Source organism: Leopardus geoffroyi, chromosome A3 (genome assembly GCF_018350155.1).
Source record: "Leopardus geoffroyi isolate Oge1 chromosome A3, O.geoffroyi_Oge1_pat1.0, whole genome shotgun sequence".
NCBI classification, from domain to species: Eukaryota; Metazoa; Chordata; class Mammalia; order Carnivora; family Felidae; genus Leopardus; species Leopardus geoffroyi.
The window spans coordinates 53488876-53503329 of NC_059336.1; the positions used below are offsets into that span (position 1 = coordinate 53488876).

Below are 14454 nucleotides of genomic sequence, written 5' to 3' on the forward strand. Positions count from 1 at the left end.
CTCTTATCCCTTCTGAAAGATTTTACATACTACTTCCTTAGCTTCAAAACCAGAAAGTAATTTTTTCAGGAGTCCTATTTCTTTGTTTTATTTTCTAGAAAGATAGAAATTTCCTAAGTGTGGTGTCAAGAGAATTGGTTAAAACAACAGTAAAACTTCTTTTCTTTTCAGCAGCTTAAAAAATGTATTTTATCTTTGTTTCATTAACTGAAGATTATACCTGATTCTTTAATACCTTTTCATAGCCCGTATTATGTATTCCCCATGTTCGCATGGACTGTGCAAGTTATTGGAAGCTTGTATGAGGCACAGGTTTACATGTCATCTGTGTGAATACTGTCATTGACAAGGCATAGAAAGACCCTTAAAAATTGCCATGCACATGAACCCCACCAGTCTACTCTACAAACGTATCATTAGGAGAGAATCAGAAATGTGATTAAAGACTTGTAAGCCAACATAGGTACTTATGTGCTAGCAAAAAATATGAACAGCTAAAATATGCACCAATAGGTGAATAACAAATAAGTTATAGTGCATTCATACAAAGAAGCAGTTTATAGCCATTAAAAAGAGCCTTCAAGAAATATTTAATGACATGGAAAAGGCTGCTGGTATAATATAAAGTGAAACAAATTAGTAATCAAAACTCTGTGGACCTAATGATCCCAATTATGGCAAAACACATCTGCACAAGACAAAGTGACAATACACTAAGTGAAATGTAATAAACTGGCAAAACCTTCTAGGTAATGGACTTATAGTGATTATGATCTTTCTTTTTTTCCTATCACTTCCCAAACTTACATGGAGAGCATTGTTATTTTTCTTATAAAATCATTACTTTAAAAAACAGTTCCATGGATAGATAACACAAATTTCTGCCATATACTTAAAAGTAAGCATTAAATCTAAAGTAAAATTTAGTTTTTTTGATGCATAAATCCTACATTTGTATTTAAAAACTTACTGTAACACGGTACTGGATAGAATCTGCTGTGTGTGTGTGTGTGTGTGTGTGTGTGTGTGTGTGTGTATGTGATAGGTACGTGGGTGATAGAGAGGAGAGGGCCAAGAGACAGCAGAACAAAAGGCTGGTGACCCTAAGCTTTGAAAGCAACCTGACCTGGCGGCCAATTCTCATTCTATTGCTTGTTATCTCCATGATTCCAGACAAGTTCTCATTTGTAAACTTGGGATAATCGCAGTTTTTAAGATTTTGTAACTGCCATGTGAGGTCTTTAGTAGAACGCCCAGTTCAAGGTAACTTTGCAGCTGTTGAGACCATCACTCTGATTAGGAGAGGCCAGGGCCGATCTAGTGCCCAGCTCCTCATCAGGAGGGACACGACCAGGTGGGTGTCAGTACAGGTACCACCTCCTCCAGTCACCAATATATTGATAGTGTTCTCATAGCACTCTCTTTTCCTCCTGCTTGACTTTCTCCAGGGACAAGCTGTGGTCGAGCTGAACCTGTTGGGCTGGGTTGGTGTGGAAGAAGATATGGTGGCCAGGACAAACCCCATGGGCAATTCCTAAAGGAAAGGTCCTCCCCAGTTCCAGTGATTGTAGTAGGAGCCAGACAAGCCACACGGCACCAAACAGCACAAAACTTAGAGGTGAGATTTTACAGGCACCTAGGAACTTGTGGGATCACAGGCTAGCTTTAGAAACACCCTAAAACAGTAGATTTCTCCATGAATGAATGAAGCAGCCCAATTAATCAGCATTTTCAGTCACATGACCTAAAATACAAGTTACACTAGCATACAGATAAAAAGCAGTGTTTCCTTAATTTGAAGGCCACATAGTGGAATAATATCTCATTTGTTATGTGATCCTATATGCAGAACATCAATTATCCAAACACACAGCTAAGACCTAGCATATGGACGCATACAAACTCCAAGCAGGACAAAAAGGTTTCCACAAAATTCCAAAGCCATGCATGGATGTTGATGCACTTTATCCCCAGCTCCCATGCTATGGCAGAGCTCTGCAGGTTGGATGCCCCCACTCTGCCAGATGCGGACAGAGCTCAGGTAGCCCTCTGCTCATAGCTGGAGGGCCTTGCTCAGGGTCAGGGAGCATCCAATGTGTGGTTGATGAAAAAGTATAGATGCCCAGTGCCCTCCACGGAAATGGCGTTAACTGAGATCCATGCTGCTCCCTCTGAGGCCCTTGATGTGACTGTGCTCACTCCCCGCTTCTGGCTCTGCTCCATCAATGCCTTCACTCTCCCGCACACTTTGATTCAACTGCACTCCTCAATAAACTCCCTGCCATGGAGCTGTCCTAGCCTGGGACACCTGACCCATGGCATCTGATTCCTACTCCATGTGAAATTAGACGTAGCATATAAGAATGGCTACACTGGTACTTCTGGAAGCAGGAGAGGTCACCTAGAATCCTGGTGGGTAAGAGCAGAACAATAATTAATAAAAGCAATGAAAAATGTACGTACAGTATTTAAAAAATTGATGCCATCTTGTGCAGTTACAAATAGATCTATATAATCCAATATTCCCTAAGGAACTCTTTATTGATAATAAATGAGTCTGAGATATAAAGAAATGATTCATTTATGTTTGAAAAAGTAAGGAACTGTGTGATATTCTTTGTTTACATTCTTGTCAGAAAGTAGTTTATGAAAGATGTGCAGGGTAACACTCTAGTATAGCTTTAAAAAGGATAATTATTTCCAAAGGATACTAGGTTAAATGGATATTTGTATGGAATAGCTAATAGGTGTGACTGACTCCTACCTCTCAGCATACACAAAGATTAATGCCAGATGGATTAAAGATCCAAATATGAAAGAAAAAATACAGCTTTTTGAAAAAATCATAAAAGGACTTCTTCATGACTCTGGGAAGACAAAGAAAAAACTGCTAAACTAGAGAGCACGAGATGTACTAATCATAAAAGAAAAAAATACAATATATTAGACCACATTAACATAAATAACTTGGATTCAACAAAAGTCATCATAGAAAGAATGATAGAGTAAGCCATACATATTTGACCAAGGACTCCTACCCACAAAATATAAAGAGCTCCTACAAATCAATAAGAAATAGGAACCCAAGATAAGGTTATCCAAGTAGCCACTAAGCATATGAAAAAAAGCTCAATTACATTAGTGATTAGTGAAATGGGAATTAAAACCACTATATAATAGCAAAAAAATTTTAGAAAGACAAAAAGTACTAATTATTGTTAAGGATGTAACTCTCAGACACTTCTAGATCCAGCATAAATTGGTCACTGTTGGATCATTTTGTCCAACAGAATGGAAACTCTTTGTCAGTGTCTACTAAGGCTGAACTCTTTCATACTCCGTAACTCAAAATTCTACTCTTATGTTAATACACCTAAGGTTGTGTACATGTTTTCATCAAAAGACATGTCATAGTGTACCTAATTGTAATAGCCAGAAACTGGAAATTACCTGAATATCCATCAACGGTGGGTTGGGTGAAGAGATTGTGGCATATTCATACAATAGAATACCATAATACTATGTGAATAAAACCAATATGGGTCAATCTCATAAACATAGCAGTAACTGAAATAAGCCAGACAGACTAGAATATAAACATTAATAAAATACAAGCATTTGTAGTTCATAAAAATTTCAAAGATAAATAAAGCTAATATAAGCTGTTGGATGTCAGAATTGTGGTCCTCTCAGTGGGAAGTAGTGATTAAAAGGGGCCCAAGGAGGGTTTCTGGAATTGCTGGGGATGTTCTGTTTCTTGAGGTGCTGTTTACATGGGGACATTATATTTGTGAGGATTTCTTTACGATATGTGCAATTTTCTGCATACTGTATACTTCAGTAAAAGGTTAAGAATGCAATGGCCCATAAATTATTAGAATTTGATTTTTGCAAAACTCATTTAGGATGAGATGTTCCAGTAATTTAGGTGGTATTAGATCAAGAAAGAAGGAAGGACTGGACGAGGGAGGGTGGGAGGTTGACTGAGATCAGCACTTGCCCTCCCCTCTTCTTCACTGCTCCCAACAATGGCTTTCTTTGTGTGTAGTTTGGAAGGTCATTGAAGGACAAATGTCAGAAGTACAGTTTCACAGAGAAAGCCTGGTACAAGCCAGGCAGGCTTATCTGTTTTAGTTTGCACAAAAAAACTAAAAATATTATAATTTTAAAAAATAGAGAAAATTAATGTATTATACACAATACTAAATGACCTAAATACCACACTAAATGCTTCATGTCTGTTAAGATTTCCTTTTTTTTTTTTCCTAGCAAATTCAAGTTTGAGCTTCAGGAACCTGTGTTTGAAGAATGTGCACATATGCTTGTGTTTTTGTGTGTGCATAGTGTGCCTGTGTGTGTGCCTGTGCCTGTGTGTATACCTGTGTGTGTGTGTGTGTGTGCATGCATGTGCCTGTGTGTATGTGCCTGTGCCTGTGTGTGTGCATATGTGTGCTTGTGCCTATGTGTGTGCATATGTGTGCCTGTGGGAGTGCCTGTGCCTGTATGTGTGCATATGTGTCCCTGTGTGTGTACACATGGGTGCCTGTGTGTGTCTGTGCCTATGCGTATACATGTGTGTCCGTGTGCATGCATGTGCCTCTGTGTGTGTCTATGCCTATGTGTGTGCATATGTGTGCCTGTTTGTGTGCATATGTGTGTCTATGTGTGTCTGTGTATGCACGTGCCTGTGTGTGCATATGTGTGTCTGTGTGTTCCTGTGCCTATGTGTATACACGTGTCTCCGTGTGCATGCACGTGCCGATGTGTGTGTGCCTGTGCCCATGTGTGCGCATATGTATGACTATGTGTGCATGTGCCTGTGTGTGCGTATGTGTGTCTGTATGTGCATATATGTTTCTGTGTGTGTGCATGTGCCTGTGTGTGTGCATATGTGTGTCTGTGTATGTGCACGGTCCCAGTGTGTGTACCTGTGTGTGCATGTGTGCCTATGTGTGTGCATGTACCTTTGTGTGAAATTTTTCTTTGAAGACACTGGGATCAAAATACCTCCATTTTCTCTTTTTCATTTTTGTTTAGATGACCCACCGGGGATGGATGAGTTTTCTGTTGCTGGCATTTTGTATAAATTTCGAGTGGATGTTTCTTTACAATGTCTTGCTGGCACGGGTATTCTCATTCAATAGGGCATAGTCAGCCAGGTCTGTAGCATGTAGCACAGCCATTCAGTATTGAAAGCACTCATCAGGAGAGGCAGACAGAACATGTTCATGGCTGAATTCCCCGTGGCCATTCCCCACATTTGTAGAAGTGAAGTTTGTCAGAATCGTCATGCACATCAGGACTTTAGAAAGCTTAGCTTCGGAGCAAGAAAATAGGTGTGGTGTGATGTTTAAGAATGAAAAATGGAAAATCAATTTTCCCAGAATCCTGAGCAGCGCTGCAATGAATGAGGAGGGAGAGGGTCTGCTGCAGGTTGGAAGCTGCCCTGGTGGGAACCGTCCTAGCAGAAACCGACAGCAACACCAGCTTAAAAAATGCTTACCCCTCTGCGTCCTCCCCGCACCCATGCTGCCAGAGTGGGCTTGCTCACTTTTGCTTTCCTCACTGAAACTTCCATCCTGCAGTCCCTCCAGACACTTGGCACACACAGCTCAGACCAAAGAGGCCACTCAGTCCCTCTAAACAGTCCCTGGACTGCACTGGATATTTTTCAACTAAATATCTCCCTGTCAAAAAACACACCCTAATGTATGTGCATGTTTTATTTTTAACAGCAAGGGGCTTTCTTTTTCTTTTTTTCTTTTCTTTCTTTCTTTCTTTTTTTTTTTTTTTGAAAGTTCTCTGAGAAAGGGGGTAATAAAAATCCACTCAAGATAATACAAAGGCAATTGCCTCTCAGTTTCCCAAGATCCCATCTGGGCTGAGACAGTTGGAACTAAATCTTGGAAAGAGAAGCCTCCAAATGCTTCTCCCCACAATGGCTGGTCACTGTCATTCATTCCCCCTGCAGGAGAGACTGGTTCTGTTCACAGGTGTGTGCAATGGAGAGGCTTGCACACCTCTTCAGATGCAGGGTGCCTGTCCACCCTGTAGGTGAGGAAAATGATCACCCTGCAAGTGCCCACTCTCAGCGGCACAGTTGGTGACCCTCTCTACTGTCCAATTCACAGTGTGGACCAAAAGGAGACGCTCATGTAATCGACATTTTATACACATTGCAACATCTTAATTTTATGGTGAAAGAGTTCTCTAGACTCAGAAATTTATTTTGGTATCTATTGAGCTAATTAAGCTTTCCAGTTGGTCTTGTTTCATTACAATGGCCACTACCAAGGGTACTCAGGCTATCGAGTCACATGGAAGAAAGTACGAGAGGCAATCTTTCTCCAGACCCTCAAAAGTCAATGCCATCTTTTTCCCAGTGATGTACCTCTAGAAGACGAATTCCAGACTATTGACAGCAACCTTACGATGTGAGAGCACTTTGCTATTTACAAAGATTTTTCAGGTACTTCCTTCCTCTCTTCATCTTCCAGTGTAGGTAATAAAACCATTATCCCTACTTTGCAGATGTTAAAATTGAGGCTTACAAAGGGTTGATCTGTTGAAAGTCACATGGAAGAGCAAAACTCCAACCCAGACTTCTATTGTAACTCGGGTGTTTTTATTTCCAATATACCAGGTTTCCTCATGGCAACAGAAGTGTGGAGACAGAAAAATAAAACCATTTTGTTTCCTAAAGTTCCTTTCACTGTTCCAGTATGAAGAAAGGTATTTGATCAATAAAGTTGTTAGAAATTAAAAAGTTCCCGCTGGTTGAGTAGATGTATCTTTGAGAGAATGTGTTAATCTTCACTTCATTTTTTAAAAGCAGGATATATTTATATACATATAATCTCCATACTTTTCCCATGTCTTTTACTTACAGTAAGCAATGTTCATAAAACTTCCATCAAGATACCACTCCAAATTGGTTCACACCACTCTTAGGTAAGCAGATTTTAAAAAGGAAAGCGTTATTGTTGAAGAGAGCAAGATAAGGTGAAAAAGGAATTAATTAGGGAAAAAAATAGAATGAACAATGGAAAATGACCACAGGCAACAGCAACTCTTGGGATCTTGAATTTCTCTCAACTTTCAGGTAGAAGACAAGGCTTCTTTTTGTTCTCATTTTGTTTTTCTTGCTGAAGACGATGGCTTCATATTCAAAGGCGGCACTTGACTGTATACAAAGTGGATCCTGAATTGTTTCACCCCAAATAACCCCATACAAACATTTCAAGTGAATTGCAACAGCTAATCTGAAGGTGGGTTATTGCTTCTCTTAAACCTGATCTGTTTTATTGCTCAGCTCCTCCAACTTCAGAGAAAGTCTTTCTTGAAAAGGGAGAGCAAAGAAGGCACAGGAAGGGGAGGAGAGGAAGGGAGGGAGAATTAATCAGATTCAGAAGTAATCCTATAAAGTAGCACACTGGCTTTTTTATTGCTTCACTCTATTCTATATTAAATCTCTAAATGCAGTATTTAAACCTTTTTTTTTCTCTTAAAAAAGAATTCAGCATAGTGATTCAACTGACAGGAAAATGCTTTCTATTTTATTCATTTTATACTCTGGTGAAAAATTATAGGGAGGACCCCCGTCTTTCTTAGCTTTCAAGAAACTTAGAGCTCAAATGACAGAGATAATTTTTTCATGTTTGTATAATAAAAATGGAATCCATTATCATAACCTTGTGGCATTGCAAGAGTCTATACTGACTTTTGTCAGTACAAGAACAGAATGTGTTTGGTGCCTCTTTAGGGCTAAAATGCATTTTTCTGTATTATAAATCTTTGACTATTACCAGTCTTTATGTAGAAAGAATTCTGGTGTCATGTTTAGTGAATTAGAAAATGGGATTATGATGGGGCACCTGGGTGGCTCAGTCGGTTAAGCGTCTGACTTCAGCTCAGGTCATAATCTCACAGTTTGTGGGTTCGAGCCCCACGTCAGGCTCTGTGCTGACAGCTCAGAGCCTGGAGCCTGTTTCAGATTCTGTGTCTCCCTCTCTCTCTGCCCCTCCCCTGTTCATGCTCTGTCTCTGTCTCAAAAATAAATAAACATTAAAAAAAAAAAAGAGAAAATGGGATTATGAGAGTACTAAATGTGGTTAGGGGAGAATTGATTTCAGAATAGGTACATAGTGCATTAGCTAGTCTCTGGAGTGGAGGTAGGTGACCCCTGACCTGCAGTTTCGCCAATGTCTGAGGAGCAAATGTTCCACCCGTGGCAGATTTCAAGCTGCTAGGCTGGTATCACTGCATGCGGATACAAGAAGAGATATGTAGACAACCATCCCTCTATAGCGTTTCCACCATGTATATGCAATAAATAGGAATAATCTCAAGAGGCAAGATATTAGCACAATGTAAAATCATGAGGAAGTCATGTTTTTTTTAGCATTTATTACCTTTTAATAAAATCCATTTCATTGTAGGCTTATGTAATTTAAATTTTAATAATGGCTGTGTTTAACACTGGGCTCACAAAATTTCTGAACATTTTATAAGCCCTCTCATGATCCACTAAGAGCTGGCTATAGACACCGCTAATTGCAGAATGTATGTAGAAAACAAACAAAATATATACTTGAACTTATTACTTGAGAAGTTCTATCAAGCCTCCATCCTTGACAATTGCATTTAGTTGTTGGGAGATACAAAGATGGGTGAGAAATGGCTTCTGGCCTCAGGAAGCTCAAGATATAGAGGACAGGAGAGGCCTGGGAGACTCCGTCAGTTAAGCAGCTGGCTCTTGATTTTGGTTCAGGTCGTGATCTCACAGTTTGTGGGTTCTCAGCCCCATGTTGGGATCCATGGAGCTGGATTGGGATTCTCTCTCTCTCTCTCTCTCTCTGCCTCTCCCCAGCTCGCTCTCTCTCTCTCTCTCTCTCAAGATAAGTAAATAAACTTTAAATAAAAATATCTAGGGTTGTCTGGGTGGCTCAGTTGGTCGATCATCCGACTTTGGCTCAGGTCCATGATCTCATGGTTCATGAGTTCAAGCCTTACATCAGGCTCTGTGCTGACACTCGGAGCCTGGAGCCTGCTCCAGATTCTGTGTCTCCCTCTCTCTCTGCCCCTCTCCTGCTTGTTCTCTCTCTCTCTCTCTCTCTCTCTCTCTGTGTGTGTGTGTGTGTGTGTGTGTGTGTGTGTGTGTCTCTTTCTCTCTCTCTCTCAAAAATAAACAAACATTAATTTTTTTTTTTAAAGTTGTAGAGGAGAGGACAGGCAGTGCCAGGGAAGATTTGGATAAGTGCCATAGATAGACCAGGGACATAGACATGGTACCTGGCAAGGACCCACCCTAACAGGGGGGCTCTGAGAGGACATTACAGGTAGTCTTTAAGGGGTGGACAGGATGATAGTTCAGACAGAGAAAAGGGAAAAAAGACATTCTTTGCAGGAAACACAACAAATGCAAGATCAGAGATAACACTTTTCTCAATTATTTCCCAAGCATGAAGACTATGGTTAAGATCATAGCTGGATGTGACTTTTAGATTTTTTACATACTAGCCAGGTTTGACATCGACTTAATCACTCTTTCTTCTGAAAGAGTGTAACTAATAAAGGGCTATCTTTAGAACTCAGTACTTGCTTGGCATTTGAGATGCACTCAACAACCATGGCAGAAGGAAGAGGAGAGAAAGCAGAAGCAGGAGAGGGCAGGAAAAGGTAATTGCTTATAAGGAGCAGGTTGCTCAAGTCTGATCTCTTTCAACAATAAATGTTTAGTTGGTGTTTGTTATTATTTGGTGGGGCGGGATGGAAAGGAACAATAGAGCGCCCTCCTTTCAGTTCTCAAGTTGGTTAGAAGTTCAAAGACTTCAGATATGAAACTTTAGCTGCCTGTTTTCAAATATGTCCCATCCTGCTAGAATCCCAACCTAGTTGGATTTCTCACAGTTTTCTTTAGGGGCATAAACTAATGTTTGGGGCAACTCTTCTGAAAAGAGATGGTTAATATTCACATGTGTTTTCTTAGACAGTCTGGAAGATCTCCAGATCTTTGAGTTTCTTGGGTTTCTTTGAGCTCTTTTCCAAGGAGACATTAAATGATCTCCAGTCCAATTTGAACCTGAGAGTGGAATATCATTAGCATGTTACAACTTGGCTCCTGGTAAGTATTGCAAATCACTCTCAGCCTATACTATTGCTTTGCCAATTTGTCACTTGGGTACAACTGCATGAGTTTACTTGTACATCAATGCAACAAAAAGTTCTTGTGTTGATTTTAACAAGGACCAGCCAAATTAGATGAAGAGTGATGAACAGAACTTGGTTCTAATTGCTTGGAAGCAGCCATGATGATCCATTTCAGGATGCATATTGTAGAAGGGTTCCCTGTTCATGTGGTCAAGACACTGAATCAATGAAGTGCCGTTTAAGAGTTCACATCCTAAAGATGTTTGCATCTTAAAATAGCAAATGGAATTTTGAGTGTACGGTGTTTTGTTAAATCTGAGAAATGCCTTTCATTTGACAAAGCAACAGAAATGTAAAGACTGTTATTCTAGAAACAGGAATGCCTTCGAGACTGAAGTTCTCCTTATGGGAAGTGAATGCCTTTGGCATAATGTTCCATACTCTTAAAAGAAAAATATCTTTTTTATACTTTTCAACATGGGATACAGCATTCCAAACATTTTTAAATTGGTATTCTATCTTAATTTCTGTGTCAAAACCTTGTACAGAATTTTAATGTCATGGGTAATTTTAGGCTAATGATTATCACGTCATAAATACAAAGTTATAGAATTGAACTGTGTGTATACATATATATTTTTTTCTCTTGCAAACATCGTTATTATACATGTTTTTCTCCAATTTTATTAAACTGTAATTAACATCATAATTGTGTAAGTTTAAGGTATACAGTGTGATAACAATACACATACTCTGCAAAATGTTTACCACAATAAAGTTAGTTAATATATCCTTCACCTTGCGTAGTTACCATGGTGTTGTTGTTATGGTGAGAACCTTATAAACTTTCAAGTATACAATACAGTATTCTTAACTCACATGCTGTATATTAGATCTCTGGAATTTGCTCAACTTACACGTGAAAGTCTATGCACTTTGACCACCATTTCCCCATTCCCCCCACTCTCCAGCCCCTGGTAACCACCATTCTACTCTATGTTTTTATGTATTTAAATTTATTTTTGATTCCATGTAGAAAGATAGTAGGCAGTATTTATCTTTCTCTAGAGGCTTATTTCACTTAGTGAAACGTATTCAAGGTCCAACCATGTTCTCACAAATGGCAGGATTTCCTTCTTTTTAATGGGTGAATAATATTCTTATGAGATATATATGTATATTTCATTATATGTAATATGAAATACATATGGGAAATATATATACTTCACACATACATATATATATATATTGATCTTGGTGTATGGCCCTGTTAATGTGCCGTTGAAATTGATTTGCTGTTTGAATTTAATTTTGTTGAGTTTTTTTTATGTCTATATTCATCATGGATACTGACCTGTAGTTCTTTTTTTGTAGTATCCTCATCTGGATTTGTTATCAGAGTAATACTGACCTCTTAAAATGAGTTTGGAAGTATTCTGTCTTCTTCAAATTTTTGTAATGGTTTGGAAAAAATTATATTATTTTTTTTGTCTTTTCAAGAAAATAAATACTTTTATTAGAATGGTAATTTTTTTATTACACCTGAAAGGGTTTTGACCTCATACACTTGTCAGGTCAGCTACTGAAATGAATTTATAGCAAGACAACTTATGAACTTCAAAAATGCCCAGTCCCTGTGCACATTAGGGTCCAATGCAGACAGTCCTCCTGTCATTCTCCAGCCCCTCAAGAGCCTTTGCAAATATCTCTTCCTATGCCCAGAATCCCCTGAAACGCATCATGGTATTACATAAATTTGTACTGAATACCAAGATCAAGTCTCCTATTCTAGGAGTTGGGCTAAGTTGGGCTGTCCAAAAAAAATGACCAGACAGGTTACATCAGATAGTGTGTCACATAAAATTTAAATTTTCAACAAATTACCTCTCTCCTTCTTTGTTGCAGACATTGATAGCAAAATTCTGGAGAAGTGGGAGAGAATATGGCCCTTAGATGTCCTCGAGCTGGCAGAGCTGGAGGAGGTGAAAGTGCTGGAGCCTGAGGAAGATTTCCAACAGCTCCTGCTGCCATTCATCAATGAGATGCTGGAGGACAATGTGGCTCTCACCCAGGAGTGGGGGAGAGCATACATGCAGAAGCAGCAAACTATGGCAGATGGACAATATGCTCATCCAAATAAAAACACAGGTGGAGGGGAGGCCTCAGAGGAGAGCACCCTGAATCATCTTCAGAATCCAAATGATGGAGTCAAGGGCAGAGTGACCAAAAGGAATAAGAAGGCCGAGGAGAAGGCCAAGGAGCCCATGAAGATGGCAGAGATGTTGGTGGAGCTGGTCCAGTGCATAGAGAGAGGGGAATCATCCTGAAGGAAGGCCGGTGGTTTACAGCCAATGGGTTCTGGCCAGCCAATGGAGATTGGTCCAGCTGAGTTTGGACAGCCCAAAAGCTGAAACCAGAGGGCTTTTGTTCTCTCTCTCTCTCTTTTTTTCCTCTGTCTACACTCTGCCCTCACCTACACCACATTTATGCACTTCTCTGTGTTTGGTTGATGACCTCAGTATAATTTTTGACTGTTAAATGTTTTGGTTTGGAAAAGTAACTTGTATTTGGAAAATGCTCTCACATGAGAATTAGGGCCTAGAAGGTAAGCTCTTGGAGCAACCACAATTGTTCCTGGGCTTTGGTTATTTCTAAATTCTCAGGTGCTTTGCTCTTTGTTGTGTGACTTGATAGCTCCCTGGAACTTTGAGTGATACATGAGACTCAGAGTTGGAGTTTTCCACTTCTAGAGGTGCTAAAGAAGCTGTGTTACTTCTAAAATATTACTTCATTCAGCAACTGCTAAAGAAGCTGAAGAAGGGACTAGACTTCATCTGGGAATATGAATGGGGCTAATGAATCAGAAGGGGTGGAGGATGGTAGTGTCTGTATTTCTGGACTTTAATTTCTGTGTGAGACCAGATGTTAGTTCTTTTTTTTATAAGTTTGGTAGAATTCACCCATAAAGCCATCTGGTCCTAGGCTTTTCTTTGTTGGGAGACTTTGATTACTAATTTAGTTTTCTTTCTTGTTAATTCAGATTTTCCATTTCTTTGTAATTCGGATATAGCAGATCATATATTCCTAAGAATTTATCAGCTTTTTCAAGATTATCTAATTTGTTGGCATATAATTGCTTTAGTATTCTTTTATGAATTTTTGTATTTCTGTGGTATCAGCTGTTATGTCTCCTCACTTATTTCAGATTTTTTGTCCTCTTTATTTTTTTTCTTGTACTATACCCAAAGGTTTTCCAACTTTGTTTCTTTTCAAAAAAGCCCACTTTATCTTTGTTAATTTTTTCTTTTTAATTTTAAATTTATTTATTTAAATCCAAGTTAGTTAACATACAGTGTACTATTCATTTCAGGATAGAACCCAGTAGTTCATCTCTTACATATGATGCCCAGTGCTCATCCCAACAAGTGCTCTCCTTAATGCCCCTTGACGATTTAGCCCATCCTCACACCCAAAACCCCTCAATCAACCCTCAATTTGTTCTTGTATTTAAAAGTCTCTTACAGTTTGCCTCCCTCTCTGTTTTTATCTTATTTTCCTTCCCTTCCCCCATGTTCACCTGTTATGTTTTTTAAATTCCACATATGAATGAAATCATTTAATATTTTTCTTTCTCTGACTGACTTATTCAACTTAGCATAATACATTCCAGTTCCATCCACATTGTTTCAAATGGCAAGACTTTGTTCTTTTTGATTGCTGAGTAATATTCCATTGTGTGTGTGTGTGTGTGTGTGTGTGTGTGTGTGTGTATACATATATATACCACATCTTTGTCCATTCATCAGTCGATAGACATTCAGACTCTTCCATAATTTGGCTATTTTTGATAACACTGCTATAACATTGGGATGCATGTTCCCCTTCAAATCAGCATTTTGGTATTCTTTGGACAAATATCTAGTATTACAATCGCTGGGTTGTAGGGTAGTTCTATTTTTAATTTTTTGAGGAACCTCCATACTATTAATCTTTTCTCCTTGTTATCTATTCTTTATTTCATTTATGTGCACAGATAATTGTTATCTCCTTCCTTCTACTAATTTTGGGCTAGTTTTTCTTGTTTTTCTCTTTCTTTGGAGTATAGGTGAGGTTGTTTATTTGAGAACTTCCTTATTTTTAATATAGGAATTTATTACTAAAAACTTCCTTCTTAGCACTGCTTTTGTAACATCTCCAAAGTTTTAGTATGTTGTGTTTCCATTTGTTTCAAGATACTTTATTTTTCTTCTTGGTTTTATTGTTGGCCCATTGGTTGTTCAGGAATATGTTGTTGAATTTTCACAT

General features: G+C 38.9%; 1 pseudogene; it reads left to right on the forward strand.

The window, feature by feature from the left end:
* The first annotated feature begins 2140 nt into the window (after nucleotides 1–2140).
* LOC123581349 lies at nucleotides 2141–12476 on the forward strand (annotated as a pseudogene).
* The last annotated feature ends 1978 nt before the right edge of the window (nucleotides 12477–14454 follow it).